This window comes from Desmodus rotundus, chromosome 5 (assembly GCF_022682495.2).
Source record: "Desmodus rotundus isolate HL8 chromosome 5, HLdesRot8A.1, whole genome shotgun sequence".
Classification (NCBI taxonomy): domain Eukaryota; kingdom Metazoa; phylum Chordata; class Mammalia; order Chiroptera; family Phyllostomidae; genus Desmodus; species Desmodus rotundus.
Window position 1 is genome coordinate 35,979,539 of NC_071391.1, and position 16,864 is coordinate 35,996,402.

A 16,864-nucleotide genomic window follows, 5' to 3' on the forward strand; every position below is an offset into this window, starting at 1 on the left:
TTTTTGCACTGTAAAGGTACCGCTCGCCTCTCTGCCTCCTTACCATATGGTCTTCTTTGGAAGGGAGTCATAATGTGCAGTAGGGACGCTGTACAGTTTTGAGTAAACATATCTGAATGGCAGAACTGTTTAAATATGTACCTAAGGTAGCGAAATATTTGTTTTCAACAAAACATCATGGTTTAAAATGTTAAGTGTGCCTACATTTAGAGATTTGGTTTGGCAAAATGTTTAAGTTTTTAAAATTTCTCAGTGCTTCAGCTTTTTTTATTGTGCGGCAGCTATTAGATGTTAGATATTCCTCTTTAATTGTTTTATCTATTTGATTCTTATTTTTTAGAAAATAAAATGAAAGGGAAATGTAGATCATTAGTCAAAAACTCTTGAATAGAATTTGTTACTATTTTGATCTTCCTCTATTGCTTTTCTGCACTAAAAACATTTCTAAAATTGAGGGCTTAGTTGGTATGTAAATTATGATTAGAGACCAGAACAGTTCAGGACCCAAAATGTTCAAGGGAAAGCACCTTGTCGGAAACCCCCATGACAATGAACCTCTCCTTGTAGTTCCCATTTGTGTGTTTCAATTGTAAGGCTTATGTTAAAATTAGATCAGAATTTCCATTGTAGACTCTCAATTTCATAGTTGTGTAACCGGCATACAAACTTGATTGTAAACAAAGGTCTTTAATGATGGGCCTTATTTGAGCAATTTAAGAAAGGGGTATTCAGTTTGAAGGGTAGAAAATATATGCCTACTTTTACATTTTAAGTTAAATTGTGAAGACAGGCTTCAATTCTACAGGTGAACTTCAAAAATTTTTTCTCTCATGATTTTTCTTATTTTCTACAATGAGAATGTCTGTTTTATAATTTTTAAAAAACCCCTAAAAAATAAAGTTAACTTGCTAGTCTTGAGACTTATTATATTTTAAAACGAATAATTATTTTGACTGCTTTTCCAAAGCTACTAGAAACTCAGAACCAATTTAAATTCATTTACCCTTTTTTACTTTTTGTGTTTTGTTGATGAATTGAATCTCTAGTTCAAGGAATGAAAACTCATGTGTCTATGAATGTATCTTTGTGATAAATTGTAGTGCTGCTATTGTGAAGACAGTTTAATATTTGAGTTTCAATAGGTTATGAGTAGAAAAAAAATTTGTTATCTACTCCTTTTGGCCTTATAAACTACAGAAAATAGGAAGAATGGGGCATTCAGATTTTATAAGTGAGTGTATTTGTTTCCTTTATCTGTTGTAACGAATTATGATCAACTTCATAGCTTTAAAGAAGTGCAACTTTCTATCCCATAGTTCTGGAGCCCAGAACCCTGCCATTAAGTTGTTGACAGGGTTAGTTCCCTCTTGAGGCTCTGAAGGAGAATCTGTTCATGACTCTTCATTCTTCTGGTGATGGTTGGCAGCCCGTGATGCTCCTTGCCTTTGTGGATACATCACTCCAACCTCCGCTTCTGCCTTTGTATGCTGCCCCTGCCCCCGCAGCCCCGAGTTTTCTCTGCGTCTCAGCTCTCCCACTCTTTTATAATAATACAGTCCAGGATGATCTCATCTGGAGATCTTTAACTTTTTAAATAAGGTCATAGTCATAGGTACTAGGAGTCAGGAGTTAGACATATCTTTTTGGGTGCCACGGTTCAACCCACTAAAGTGCATAAACCGCTTCCTGAACTTGCTAATAATAAGCACTGTAAAAGTACTTTTACTAAATGAAATAATAGTGATAGACTGACTTATGCATCTAAATGTGATTCAGAATTTAGTTGCGTGTTTACTTTCTCTTAATGTGGTTTGCACTTGATGTGGCATTCTTTCACTGTGAGATTAGGCTGTGCACATGTAGACAAGCTACGGCTTGTGATTTTAAATGGTGTGAGCGAAGTCAGAATCTGTGAACATATGCCATTTAGTTCTTGACTTTTTAAACTACATACTTGGGTATTTTTATAAGGTGAATGTTTACATGGTTTCTTTTGATATGAATGTTTGTCTTTACTTGAAAGAGTTTAGATTTACCCAGTGATCTAGTCTGTTTTACATTTATATGCCACGAGGAAGGATTTTACAGAAACTACTGACAATTGCTGGGTGGGTAAATGAGCTTAAATAATTAGAAGAAGGTTGGTGCTCAATAGGGTATTTCTTTTTAATTTTTAAATTTAGTTGTGCTGTAGACCCATAACTATAATATTTAACAATGTAATTTTCTAAAACAAGAAGCCCTTTCCCTCTACTCATTCTCCATCCACATTAGTTTTTTTTTTTTCTTTTTGTAGCATTTATTTGAACATTATCATCTTTATTCTGGTTGTGTATGTAGTGACTCCTCGAGTACTAAAATATAGGGTCCAGAAGTGCTAGAACCGTGTCAGTTTGATTCTCATTCAGGACTATATTACAGTTCCTCTGAATAGTAATCACCTAACAACCACTTGTTCAATGAATAAACTTTATACGGGCTGGGGCAAAAGTAGGTTGATAGTTGTGAGTATGTAAAACACAGCTTATTCTTGTATTATTTTCCATATGAACAGTTGTAAACCTACTTTTGCCCCACGCTGTGTATCATGGATACTCTTGGAAATGTATTCTTAGAGATTTACCTCATTCCTTTTAATGGCTGTTTACTGTTCTGTAACGGATATACCTTATCCATTTGATCGCTACCTGTTACGCACATTTAGGTTATTAATAGTTTTCCACGATGAAGAACAAGGCTGCCTGAACAGGTTGTCTGTGTGTGTGCATATTTGTATATGTACCTTTGAACAACGTTAATTTCCTTCATTTGTAGTTACATTCCTGTAAATTAAGAACACTTAAAAATATATTATTGTAATAATTTTAAGTATAATTGACCTACATTTTCGTAAGTACAGTTTAAAATGTTTTGTTTTTTTCCATTTTGATTCAATGGAAATCGCTTGCCACAACACCTTAAAGGGGGTCATAAGCAATGGTGAGCAATGTGACACACACACACACACTCACACACACACACACACACACACACACTGATTGCCCTTGTGGGATGGATTTTGGCTAATCCCTGTGAGAGGAAGTATTAGAATGATCTGTCTGTTGCATGGCAAGCCTGGAGAAAGAAAGCAGTAGCCAGCGGAGAAGATCAGAGCATCAAGCTCTAGTGGTTTTCATTTCATTCAGACTAAAATCCAAAGTCCCTCCCATGGCCTACAAGACTCTGTCTGCCTCCCTGATAACATTCTGAACTTGTTTAACAGTCTCCCTACTACTGTTTGTTCTGTTTGTGACTGTACTGGCCTCCTTGCTGTTCCTCAGATGTGTTTCCCATACTCTCACGTCTCTGTCTGTAAGTTCATTTTCACTCTGCCCAGAATAAGCTTCTAGATAGCAGCATGGCTCACTCCCTCAATTGACCTTGGATTCTCTCCTCAAATGCCACATTGTCAGTGAAGCCTTCTGTGGCCATTTTTCACAATATAGTATCCTCCCCTCTAGCTCCCGTGCTGTCAACCCCCTTTATATTTCTTCAGAGTTCACGGCACCTGTGATATACGAAGTCTGTCCAGGAAGTATCCAGCCATGTACTATGAAAAATTGAGACGTTTATTGAAGAAGATACAAGAAACACTGTACATAGGACAATGACGCCTCAGTCCCCCTCCACGTAGGCATCTTGGGACCTCACACTTCTCCCAGCCCCATCAGCTGCCCCGTCATATTTTCCTGTATCTCATCGATGGTCTGAAATCTCATCCCTTTCAAAGATGATTTTAGTTTTGGGAAAAGTCAGAAGTCTCAGGGGGGCAAATCTGGGCTGTAGGTGGGCTGAGTCACCTGGGTGATTTGATGTTTCTCCAAAAATCTCTGCTGTAGATGAGATGCATGAGCAGGCTTGTTGTGATGAAACTGCCAATCACCAGTTGCCTGTAACTGCAGCCTTCTGAATCATTCAGATAGTTTCCGCGGAGAAATGTTCAAGCTTAACGCAAAATTGGATGCAGATTTGTGGCTGTAATCGCTCAGTCATTTTGAATGCGACAGCCACACAGTACACATGCTCACTCAATGGCTTTTATTGCCCCCACTGACTAGTACATTGAAGTCGTCATTGTTCACACATGTGCATTCCAGTCCACTCTCCTTGGTTGCCAGGTTACATTGATGTCACGCAAACCATTCTCTTTATATTAACAATGGCTGGATTTTTTCAGGACATACCTTGTATTATATTTATTTGTTGATGGTTAGTCTTCCAAAAAACTGCAAGCCTGGTGAGAGCTGGGATTCTGTCTTTAGCTCCTGATACAGTGTAGGTGCTCAATTAGCATTTGTAGTTTAAGGGGGTTAATGAATGTACCTAAGGAAGAAGATTCATGTGGAAGTTTTCAAAGTCTAGCAGAATGTGGGCTACTTCCTTTACTTCTAGTTTTGCTTCTGCAGACCATTCTCTGCTCTAGAAGATACGAGAAATGAAAATGGGGTTTAGGATATTCGTAGGTAACAGTGGATAGAGGGGGAAGGAAATGAAAAAGGAAGTAACCAGGCTCTAGGGAGCAAAAATTACAGCTAGAAGTGAGTTAGTTGGTCAGCTACCTGCTTATGGGGCAGCCTTTCATTTCTAAGCTTGGAAAGGAAGAGAACCAATTTTTGAGCACCCATTTTGAGCTAAACAGTGTGGTTGGGTACCTTACAATGTTACCTGATCTTCACAATAGTCCTTTCAAATAATCACCATCGCCATCTTACAGGTTAGGAAATTGAGATTTAAGAGGTTCAATAACATTCCTAAGATCACATAGCAATGGGGATATCCAGGTCCGCCTGACTCCAAAATCCATGCTCTTTCTTACGCTTCATAATACCTCAAGGAGGGTTCTATGTATATTAATTTACATTTTACATGATGGTGTAAAAACTTCAGAAAATTTTTATTTTATCTTATTTATTCCTTGTGACAGACTTGTGAAAGTAGCTATCACCTCAACTTTACAGGTAATAAAACTTGATGTCGGTGATGTGATATGCTGCAAATTCTACAGCTAGGAAGTAGCAGGAGCTAGGACTTTAAGCAACCCTTCTGTCTTAAAATCTGACATTCTTTCTATTCCACCACAGACTTAAATGTTTGAGAGTACCTACACATTATGTTTGACACACTGTAGGAGCTAAATATATCATAAAATTAGCTGGAATCTTTTTAAGAGATCACAGAGAGTGTGAACTCATGGTCGCTGGTGCCAATTCAGATGCCAACAGGAATCCCCAGTTTGGGGTGCGGTGAAGAAGGGAATTTTACTGAGCGCAGCTTGACTGTAACATAGCATGGCTATGAAAACAGCACTCTGCACTGGCGAGACATCCTCAGTGTTTCAGCTCCAGCCTGGGAAAGGTAGTGCTCCGTCTTTCCATGGTGCTCTCTGGCATCCTGGATCTGGGGGGGAGCTAGCTGGCTAGCTGACTTAATATAGCTAGGAGTTCTCGCCCCTGGCTCTTGATTGGTCAGAATAGAGCTGCTCTGATTGGTCAGAGTTGCACAGCTCCAACTGGTTGGGGGGGAAAGCCTCAGTTCTGTTGGTTGTAATAAGACTCCAGGAACTCCTTTATGAGGACTTGCTTAGAAGGCAGAAACAGTGCAGGCAGGCAGTCTAGCAGGGCTGAGGCAGGCAGTGCTAGGGCATGGTCTTCTCTGTGAAGTACAGTTTGCACGAGAGGTCCTTGTGCAGAAATGGCTGCTAGGGTCCGGGTTTTTTTTTTTTCTTTTTTTAAAATTGAACCCAGGTACCCAGAGCCCTTCTTAGGCCTCAGGTGTCCCTTTTTAACATTCAGGGTTCACAAGAGCAAATTTCTCATGTACAACTAAAAGCCCAGAAAGAGGTAACTCACCCAGGAACACTCATCTAGCTGTAGAGCTGGAACTAGAACCTAGGTTTCCTCATGCTCCTGTGCTCTGCTTTTATTACTAAAGAGTTCATATTTAAAATGGGTAGGTCCTTCCCCTTGGTTCCCTCTTTTACTCACATGTTTCAACTTCCAAACCTATAAAAATATTTTCCTCTCACTCAGGTCTCCCAGCAACCCAGTTCTTTCTACAGGTAATCAAGTTTAATCAGTTTCTCATGTATCTTTCCAGAAATATTTTATACACACAAAGCAAATGTGTGAACTGTATGTATTTATTTAGCCATGTATCTTGCAGATCACTCCATATTAGTACAGGAAGTCATTTTTTTTTAATGGTTTCATTCATAATGAATGCATGTTTCATAATTTAACCACTCATTTATTGAAGGACACTTAAAATTGTTTCCAGTCTTTTAAATTAAAAGCAATTCAATAATGAATGACCTTGTAAAAGTTATTTCTTATAGGCATAGATGTGTTGGTAGGATAAATTTCTAGGAATAAAATTGTTAGGTCAAAGAGAATGATTTCGTACATATTTTTTTATATTGTCATACTTAGATCATTATTCTTAATGTAGAAATGGAGTGTTCTCACTTTGAGTAAAACTGCTTTTGTCTTTTCTGTTTGGCGGTAGCAGTTTATAATTTAAAAAAACTTGATTTAAGAATAATAGGACTTCTTTTTTAAACTGGTGTGTGCTATGTTCTTTTATGTTAATGTTGCAGGGTAAAGAAAGTGTAAGGGAAGCTGCTTTGGAGTTAGATATGAATTTGGATCCCAGTTCCACCAGCCCAGCGATTTTGTGACCTTTGGTAGGTTACACATGCTGAGCTTCAATATTTACATCTGTAAAATGGGATAGTAATACCAGCCTTACAGAGTGTGTTGTCTGGAACTACTGTATGTCATTGATTCTAAGACACACACCCCGCCCCCGCGCCCCCCCCCCCCCCCCCCCCCGCCCCATACATTTTAGTGTCTCTGACATTGAAATGCTTCATAATCAGACAAGTCCTAGTTCTGGCATTTTTCTTTCTTTCTTGGCACATAAAATAATGATGGTTTTATGATTGATGGCATCTTAAATTTGATGACGTAGGGTGATTCCACATACTGACATAAGCGAACTGTGCTAGGGCATGGTATGGGTGGCGAAATGCAGTTTGATGAGGAAAGTTCAGGGTTGGGATGGGAGGGGGATGGTTCTTAGAGGAGTGGGTTTTTCTTCTAGGCAAGCAGTCAGCATAGCAGATCTACCACGTAGTGGGAGGTTAGGACGTCTGCCTGCTTGGTGGAGGACAGGAACAGATGTTACCCATAAATCTGAGTGTATGGAAGTTAGAATTCTGGCAAATTCTTTGTGGGTAATAGGACTTCGGCCCAGGGTTGAGATTTTGGAACTGTGTACTAAGTTATGACAGGAAGACTTAAATAATGACTATGGAGAAGATATTTGCCCATCATATATCTGATAAGGGATTTGTAGACAGGATATATGAAGAACTCTTACACTCAACAATAAAAAAGATGACCCAATTTAAAAATGGGCAAAGATTTGAACAGCCGTTTCTCCAGAGAAGGTATACAAATGGCCAATAAGCACATAAAAAGATCATCGACATTCCATTGGGGAAATGTCAATCAAAACTGCAAGGAGATACTACTTTACACTCACTGAGGTGGCTGGAGTCAGCAAGGCCTGTTCAATGACAAGTGTTGGGGAGGGTGAGGATATTGAGGAATCAGACCCCCAGACACTGCTGGTGGGGGTGTGACATGGCACAGCCACTTTGGAAAACTCTGGCGGTTCCTCAAAAAGTTAAACATAGCCGTGTAATCCAGCAGTTTCATTACTAGGTATATGCCCCAGAAAAATGAAAACATGTTTACATAAAAGGTAATATATGAATGTTCATGGCAGCATTGTTCACAATAGCCAAAATGCGGAAACAGCCCAAATGTCCGTCACCCAGTGAATGGGTACATACAGTACGGTGTGTCCGTACGGCGGCATCTCATAAAGAGGAATGCGAAACGAAGTACTGATCCATGCCACAACAAGGACGAACGTACAGACAGAAAAAACAGGCCCTGGTTCTAGGAATGACCTGTGTTACTTAGTGGATTGTCAGCATAACAAAAAGGTTCAGGGTAGAAGAAGCGGAACTCTTAAGAGCTGGAATACCTGTTGATTGGGAAGATCTTTGAGAAGAGGGAGGAGAAATGGTGATATTGGGGTTTGGGAATAAAACAGAAGCCATTATCACTATTGCCAAGGACAGATGAATAACAAAGCTAACAATGCTGAGTCTCTGAATGTTGATCTTGTAATGGTTGAAATTGCGTCTTGTCTGAAGTAGGTAATGACCCTGAGGTCTGTGTGGTGGGGCTGAGCCTGCATAGAAGACCTAGGGGACCCCAGTGTGGGGAGGACCCCGATAGCCTGGACGTTGCATGGCCCTGCAGGTCAGGGACTGTCTTGTTCATGTGAAGGACCCCACCAAGGCCAGCATTATGTTGTTGAAGCACCTGTGGTCCACGTGAGGTGGAGGTAAGGAAGGCTCACTTAACTGAGGTCGTAGCTATTGGGATGGAAAGGATGGGGTGGATATGGAAATTCGTAGAATTGCAAGGTTCAGTCAAAGCAAGAGCTGAAAGACACAATAAAGACTTGTGCCTTGGTGTGAAAAAAAGGAACGTCATGGGATTTATTCAAACTTCCCATGAGGATGGTGAGGATTTACTTAATGTCTACATATAATGTCTATATATGCATGATATATAGACAGGCTTTCCCTTTTTATCTGTTAGTCTCTGCCAATCATCATTGTGCTTTGAAAAAATGTTCTTATTCTTAAGATTTTATATAGGCTTTATGTGTTATATGTTGTAATAAGACTAACAATTGGAAATTGAGAGCAAACAAGTAACTGTTACGGTCAAGCAAAGGAAATAAACTTTTCATGCTACATTTAGAGGCCATTGGCTTATTGTTGCTTAATGGTTTCGAAATATGCCAGCTTTAAAGGATGAATTGCAGGGACTGTCGGCAGTCCTTCAGTCAGGCTCTTCTCACCTACAAGTGGTTTGCATGTAAGAATGGTGGCTGCAGCCATGGCAGGGTCCCTTTCCTTGTGGTGACAGTGTTTAAAGTGACTCTGCTGGTATTATGAGCTAAAAATTTTTGTGTGACCTTTTCCACCCGGTAGGTTAGTTTTACAAGCTGTAGTGTTGTAGAGGAAGGGGAAAGAAGAAAAGAGGAAAACCTTTCTCTTCTTTCCTTTCAAAGCCTGTGGGTTTGGAAGGATAAAAGCTTTGAAGAATGAGCTAAAGCTCCTTTTGTGGAGCCTACATGAAATGGTGGTTGACCCCTCTGAATAATTCTCCCTTCACAGTCTGAAGCTTTTCCTTTCTCACCTGTGCTGAAAATGTTACTGAAGATTGATTTTGGTTTGGAATGTTGCTTTTTAGAAGAGCAAGCGTCCCTCAAAGGGCTAGGGTGAGCTTTCTCATACTGCAGTGTGCTTTGATTTGGCTGATAATTTTTCACTGTGTGCCTCTGGGTGAGATTAGTTTTCTTGAGGGAACTGTTAGTTTTAATTTGAAAGTGGAAGGAACAGTAGGGAGAGGTTTAATTTGAAAGTGGAAGGAACAGTAGGGAGAGGTAAGTGATTCTGTACCTAGAACGTTTCTAGAGTGAGGCGAAAGGTGGGGTAAGAGCGTGGCAGTGGGGTGTTGGGGCAGGGCGAGGAGATGAGGTGCACAAGGGGTGCCTCAAAGATAAGCTTTTCTTCCTGGTAAGTGTAGCTTAGGGACTGGCTCTGTCCTCTGGGAAAGGAATCGGAATCCTTTTCCCATTTCTCGTTAGGGCCAAAAGGCTCTGCTTCAGATGTTAGAACTCAGGATTAACACTGGCTCAGGGCCATATTTCAGTGGTAGTTTTTGTGGTCTTCTGGCCTATGGACCTAAATGCAGCTTTTTATCTGAGAAATGCATGCCAAATAAGTGACTTAGAAATAGACTTTTGTAGTAGAACCAGGTTGTAGGTTGACTTTGTACTGTGCTTTTGCTTGTTGCATATCAGGCGCATTGATTTGCAACCAGATACTTTCTCCATGAGGTGTGCAGATCGCTGAGATTGTGCAGAAGTCACGTGGAGGCCTAAGTTTTGTTAAAAGGAAACAAAAAGGATTACTGGGCCTAGTGTAGATTTTATTCTGCACTTGAGTTCTAGAGGATAAATTATGGTGACCTCTAATTATACATGTTAGATAAATGAAATACTAGTTTCAGGCAGAAAAAAAAAAATAAGTACTTGAGTGAAGGAATGAATATCAAGCATATTGGAAACATTTGACATAAAAATAAGAGAGGCTGTTGGCAGGGAACAAAGGTTCTCTGTGACTTGACAGCTGCTGTTAAAAAGTGACACCAGGAAGAGCCGGGCTCTGGCTCACAGCTGCCTGAGGTTGCTCCGCTCTTCTCTAGTGTTACCAGAGGAATTTGTACTGCCCTTGTTTTAGCAAGTAGGGGCTGCTGATAGTTAACCAGGTCCTTACTGTGCCCTGGGAAATTAATTCCTAACTCCCCATTACGATCTTTATAATACTGGGTTTTCCAACAGCTAGTATTCTGAGGTTATAACTGTGTACAAGGTACGTTGCTTAACTCCCTTGCAAGGAAGCTCTAAAAAGCATGAGAGAGACTTTGGGATATATCAAATCTACTTGAACTGGATTTTAACTGGAACTTTAACCTTTTTTTTAGTTCTCTTGAAGCCCCAAAGGCTGAGAGAGAATAAAGTCATAGTTGCCAGGTCACCCTCATATTCCAAGGACATGCATAGAATGTAGCTTTAATTGAGTTTTACACATTTAGCCCATTCCTTATCTCCAGGAAATAAAAGTGTGGAAAGTTCAGGGTTCTGAGATGAAGATGTTTTTGGAGAGAGCTGTTATAGTATGCAGTGTGTTCTTTGTCCTTTGCCCCCTTCACGCATAGCAGAGAGGAGATGATGCTTTTCTTATGTCTCCTTCATTGAAACCAGGTGATGGGGAAAGTGCTAATAGGATTATTTTGAGAAGTTGACATGTATCCCTCTTGCTTGGGGCGCATAAGGATTCATATGTGAATCTGTGAATCCATAGCAGAATAGAGAGAAAAAAAGAGGGCTATGTACAGGGTGGAGCAAAAGTAGGTTTACAGTTGTGAGTATGTGAAACACATAGGTTATTCTTATATTATTTATTAATTATATTATTTTCCTTACAGAAAACTGTAAACCTACTTTTGCCCCACCCTGTAGTTAACAAGCCAAACTTCAGAAGACAGTAGTGTTTCCCAGAGCTTTTGGATGGAACCAGCTTAAAGCCTTCTAAAAGGGGATGCTGTGGCCCTGGCCGTGTGGCTCGGTTTGTTGGAGCATTGTCTCATACACTAAAAGGTTGTGGATTCAAGTCCCAGTCAGAGCACACACCTAAGTTGTGGGTTTGAGCCCCAGTCAGGGCGAGTATGGGAGGTAACCAGTTGATGTTTCTCTCTCACATGGATGTTTCTCTATCCCTTCTCTTCTAAAACCAATAAACAATTACAAAAGGGGGGTGGGCCACTGTGCATGGTCACCTAGAAGATAAGGTAGACCAGGAGGAGGGAGAGGTGCCATTGAAACCCCGAGGACTGGGAGTTAGAGGTGTAAACAGCAGGTCTCACCTAAGTCCTGGGTGTGCTCATGGAGGGCCCCACTTAGGGACTGCTCCAGGAAACCCAGAGGCCCTCATGAGAAAGCACGGGCGCCAGATTTCATGGGCCTTTACGAGCCCTCTCACTTCTCCCCACTCCTTCAGCTCCAACCCAGAGACAGGCAGCCTTGTAAAAATTAATTGGGAAAATGTCATATGTATCATGTAATAAGACAATGTTATAAACTGCTTGCCACATGCTAAATGCTAAAGGGTGACTGCTGTTACTGTGATTGAGGGTGCTACTTTTTTTTTTTAATGGGAACAATGGAAGCAGGAATGAAAGATGAGTATGAGTGTCCTTTAACTCTAGAAAGGCAGAATAAATAAAGCAGAAGGAGCCTGGAAACTTTGATTTTGGTGCTGGGTCTGCCAGTGATTTGGTGTTTAAGTACTAAGCAAGTCACTTTACCTCTGACAAAAATGTGTGTCCCCATGGAGTTTATATTGTAGTTGGATGGGAGACAGGATGGACAATAGAAGTAAAAAATGAAATGTAAAGAAAACTGGAAAGTATTCTGACCAAGAAAAAAAACATTAGACTTCTAGGTGAGTTGGTCTTGAGTGGAGGGAGGTGAAAGCTCAGAGTTCAAAAGCATCCCTTCTGTCCTTGATTTGACCCTTTCTGTAGTACTTATGTGCTGCCACCAGATTAAAAAAATAATTTTCACATGAAAATGGGCAAATACATGCACTAGTAGAGAGACTAGTACAATATACACATTGCCTAGATTCAGTAGTTATCAAGGTTTTTCTGTACGGTTTCATCTGTTTCCTTCTCCTGCTCTCTCCTTTCCCCTTCCCTTTCTGCACCGTGTGTTTTCAGAGGACTCCCAAGACTCCTGAGAATGGTGCTGTGCTCGGAAATGCTCTGTCATTTGTTTACAATGCCCCAGTGGCCCCGTAGCTAGAGCCTCCTCTCTGTTGTATATGCGAGGGTTGTGGACCAGTGTGCTGGCTTCACTGAATTTCCCGGAGTCTCTAACTACACGTCCGGGTGCATAGACCGGGCACCGCTCTGTGACAGTGCCTGGGAACTACACTTTCACCAGGAGCTTGGCATCAGGGGAAAGCGGGTTGTCACTCTTGCCCACTGAATGCAGAAGTTGCATCACCTCTCTCTCATTCCTTCCCTTCCCCCCTTCTTTTCTTCCCTACAGTTTGAATGGGAAGATAGTGAGTTGGCCAAACAGCTCCCGTTGTGCAATCTAGCGGCACATAATCAGGAGTAATATTCCTGCTATCACAGCATAGCACACTTGCATTGTTAAGGGCTTCTGGCAGCCTTACACGGACCAGATTTTGTCAAGGGAAATAGCTCTCCCTGCCTGAATGGGTTAGCTTCCCTAATCCTAAGATTTTCTCACAACTTCTAATAACCTTAAAGAGATTTAGGTCCAGCTACCCATCTTCCTACCTGGAAGGCATCCTACCCTCTGAAAGGAGGCATTCCCTTTCTTTCTGGCTAGGATCTTCTTCCATGCATCCCTTTCTGTGATACCGGGACAGCACATTATCCCCCGCCCCACCTCTTCCCCCTTCAGTGTGTTATTCTCAACTGGGTAGTCGGTTCTCCTTTCCTGCCTTTGGCTGAACCCTTACTGTCTTCCACAGTGCAGTACCCTGCTTGTTTTTTTTTTTTCTTTTTTCATGCTACAGAATATCCTTTCTGGACTATGATTGGTAACATTTTCAACTCCAGGAGAGAGACTGCCCTCCTCAGATTGCTGGGACTGTATAGGTGAACGTACACATAGTTTCTATGCATGACTGCAGTATTAACCCCTCACGTGTTGTTGCCTTTTGAACAAGCATGGTATTGGCGTTTCATGATGTTTCTGTTCTTTGGCCAATGCCAAACTCCAACACTCCACATTCTTCTTGTCTCCAATGACAGCACAATTACTGGATGTTGTACAAAAAGCAGTGGGCTCTGTGAAAGTAGGGACTTTGTCCCTGCGATGCTCCATATTTAATTGTCAAGCAAATAAATGAAACCAAGAGAGCAAGAACAATTGGTTAACAGATTTCAAGCAATGAAAAATAACTATTTGGTGAATGGCACAGATCAAACTGGAAGGCTTTGCTTGCTGTGTAAACAAAGAATTGAATCCTATAAGCAACAAAGGAACCATTCAATCCCACCATTAATTTATGTAATTTAGAGAGGTATACTTTGTATCATGTAAGAAAAAGTGTGCTTGGTGAATGTTTACATATGTATATACCTCTACAATCACAGCTCAGATCCAGAAAATATTTCTAGGACCCCAGACGGGTGTGGGGAGCCTTTATCTTGATTCACAACATTTTGGATACCAGGCCCCGTGGTTGGTCTGTGTTATAACTATGGTTGGAATTATTATAGCTGTTCTTGGGATTAGCAAGTCTTCATACTTGAATAAAAACACTAGTGCATACCATGTAACCACATGATGAAGTAATGTAATGATCATTAGGGCTAACATTTATGCATCATCACCATGTCTTGGCACTATGTACGTTACTTCATTTTATCTGTTCCACCAGGTTTTGCTCCTATCCTATTTCACAGATGCTAAGTGTTAGAAAGGTAAAGTCATTTGCCTCAGGTTCCACAGCTTGCAAGTAGAGTTAGAATTTAGTCCAGAACTGTTCATCACCAGAACCTAATTTCTTTTAATTTTTTCTACTCTCACCCAAGGACATTTTTTTTGCTCTGCATTTAGAGAGAGAGGAAGGGAGAGAGTGAAGAGGAGGGAGAGAGGGAGAGAGACATCAGACATCGTTGTGAGTGAGAAACATCGATTTGTTGCAGGGATTGAACCTGCATCCTGGGTACGTGCCCTGACCAGGAATTGAACCGTGACCTTTTGGTCCCCAGGATGATGCTCCAACCAAATGAGTCACACCAGCCAGGGTGAGGCCGATTTCTTGTTGGTGATCAAATATCTGGTACCCAAGTTTAAGCAACAGAAATGCTGTGTCTCTGTGGTAGGAGGTAATGATTGTTACCTGCAAATGATGAGTGCTCTTTTAGGTATATTCTGACCTCTGCCTTATTAGACTTGTGAGAGGAAAGGGGGTCTTTGATTCTGTGACAGCCAGGCCCAGAGTGATGATACTGAACTCAGGGATTCACCGCTTGGGGTGTTCCGTTCAAGAACGAGATGTGGCTGGCTGTCACAAGGCCTTTATTGACTTGCGGCAAGGAAAGGAAATAGAATTTATAGCCAAAGCTCTGTCTTGCCCAGTCCTGTCTCTGAGGGAGGAAGATGCTTTCAATAAAGGTGACTCTTCAAAATCTGCATATGAAGGGGGACCCCAAAACCCCTGGAATTTATGAAACGTTGTGCATTTATTCTCACATGTTTAAACTTCAGTCACCTTCAAAGTGCTCTCCATTTGATGCAGTGCACCTATCAAGACTTTTTATCCACTGCTCAAAACAGTTTTTGAACTTGTTGATCTTGATGTCTTTTAGCACCCCTGCCATTTTTGTTTCACCTCTTCCACATCGGCAAAAGGTTTCCCTCTGAGGACTTTTTTCACCCAGGGAAACAAAAAAAAAGTCACTTGGAGTAAGATTGGGCGAATAGGAAGGGTGGGGTACGGGGATCGTGCCATCTGTGGTCAAAAACTGCTGAACACTCAGCATGGTGTGGGCAGGTGTGCTCATAAATCACCCATCAAGAAATGGGCAAAAGCTGGGGTGGGGTGGAGGGATGGGGCGAAAATGCAGACAACTGTAATTGAATAACAATAAACATTTTTAAAAAAAGAAATAGGCAAAAGTGTGGGAACAGTCTTTCAAAAAAAATTCACTGAAGCCGAGGGCAACCTCTCACAACAACGCCAGCTGGTACACTGATAGAGATGGGTTCCTAGAACACTCACCTAGTGGGGGAAGTCTGCAATACAGGGGACCAGCCCTCCAGAAGATAATTCCAGTTTTCTTGGGTACCCCCTCATGTAGTAAGAAGATTATTGGATCTGCAAACAAATTCTGAAAACAGGACACAATGATGAAGTGTGGACCTAAATCCAGAAGTTCTGACAATTAATTTGTCTTAAAAATTAATATAAGTGGAATAAATGCTTGCTGGAGTTAGTTAACAAAGTGGCAAAATTCTTAAAACATTGTGTTTCAAGAACTAAGACATCCAAAGAAAACGTGAAACTTCCATAGCCACTACCTTTATTTTAATGGCCTCCCAGTTACTTAAACCATCAGTCTTCTAAAGTGTTAATGTTTTAATTTGGTCTCAGAAAGCAAAAAGAAAACATCGCATGGGAAGAATTCTATCTATTATGCATGGCCTGGACATTTGAAAAATAGTATCTGTCCATTATGTTTTCAAAGTGGGAGGGACAGTGGGGCTCATTTTAGGCCATTTGCGCATGAATTGGGATTACTCGATGGAATTCAGGTTTTATGAAATGAAAGCATGAAGAGAGGTGTCAGATTGCTGTGGAGAAACATGTTTCAGGAAACTAATCTTAAAAAAAGATAAACAGTATTGCTTTATCCAAGTAGCTTGGTGAAAAACTGCAGTTTTAAGTTGTTCAGCGCATTTGGTACAAAGAACAGTGTTGCCAGTTACATTTACTTTCTGAAGAGGTGTTGGTACCAGGAAGTGAGTTTGTGCCCATACCTGTTTATTTTTAAATGGGGAATGAGGTGGTGATGGAAGTGCTTTCTACTCAAAGCTGCTCCTGCTGGTAAATGTTTCTTTTACAGGCTTTGTTTAACAAATCTTGCATTTAAGTGAAACCATCAAAGGGGGAATAGGATTACGGATATTGAATTCTGTGATTAAAGTTACCCTAAAATATAAATGTGGACAGTGCCTCTCAAAAATAGAATAAATTTACAAAATCATAGTAGCAAGCAGATCAGTATTCTCTCCCCAGTTCCGTGCCCCCCGCCCCCTGCCCGCCCCCCCCCCCCCCCCCCAGCCAGGAGTTTCTGTGCTGTCCTCTGCAGAGTGCCTGTTTCTGAGGAGCTTTTTGCAGTTTCCATAGGTCACCATGCCCAGGGCCATCACTTAAGAATGCCGTGTTCCTGGAGCCAGACAGGTCCTGACCAATGGCCGAACACCTTTGGGAAGCATTAAGCTGCTTTCCTCAAGGCCATTCCCTCAGATTTTGTAAGGAGCCAGTGGGAAAATAGGCTTTGAGGAAGTCGGGCATTCTAGGAGGAGAATGAAAGAAATAACTCAGAACAAAAAGCAGGGT

General features: G+C 41.1%; 1 protein-coding gene across 2 annotated transcripts in view; it reads left to right on the forward strand.

Moving 5' to 3' along the window:
• Positions 1–16,864, forward strand: part of RRAS2 (RAS related 2) — a 72,985-nt gene that overhangs the window by 40,679 nt on the left and 15,442 nt on the right. The window lies entirely within an intron of this gene.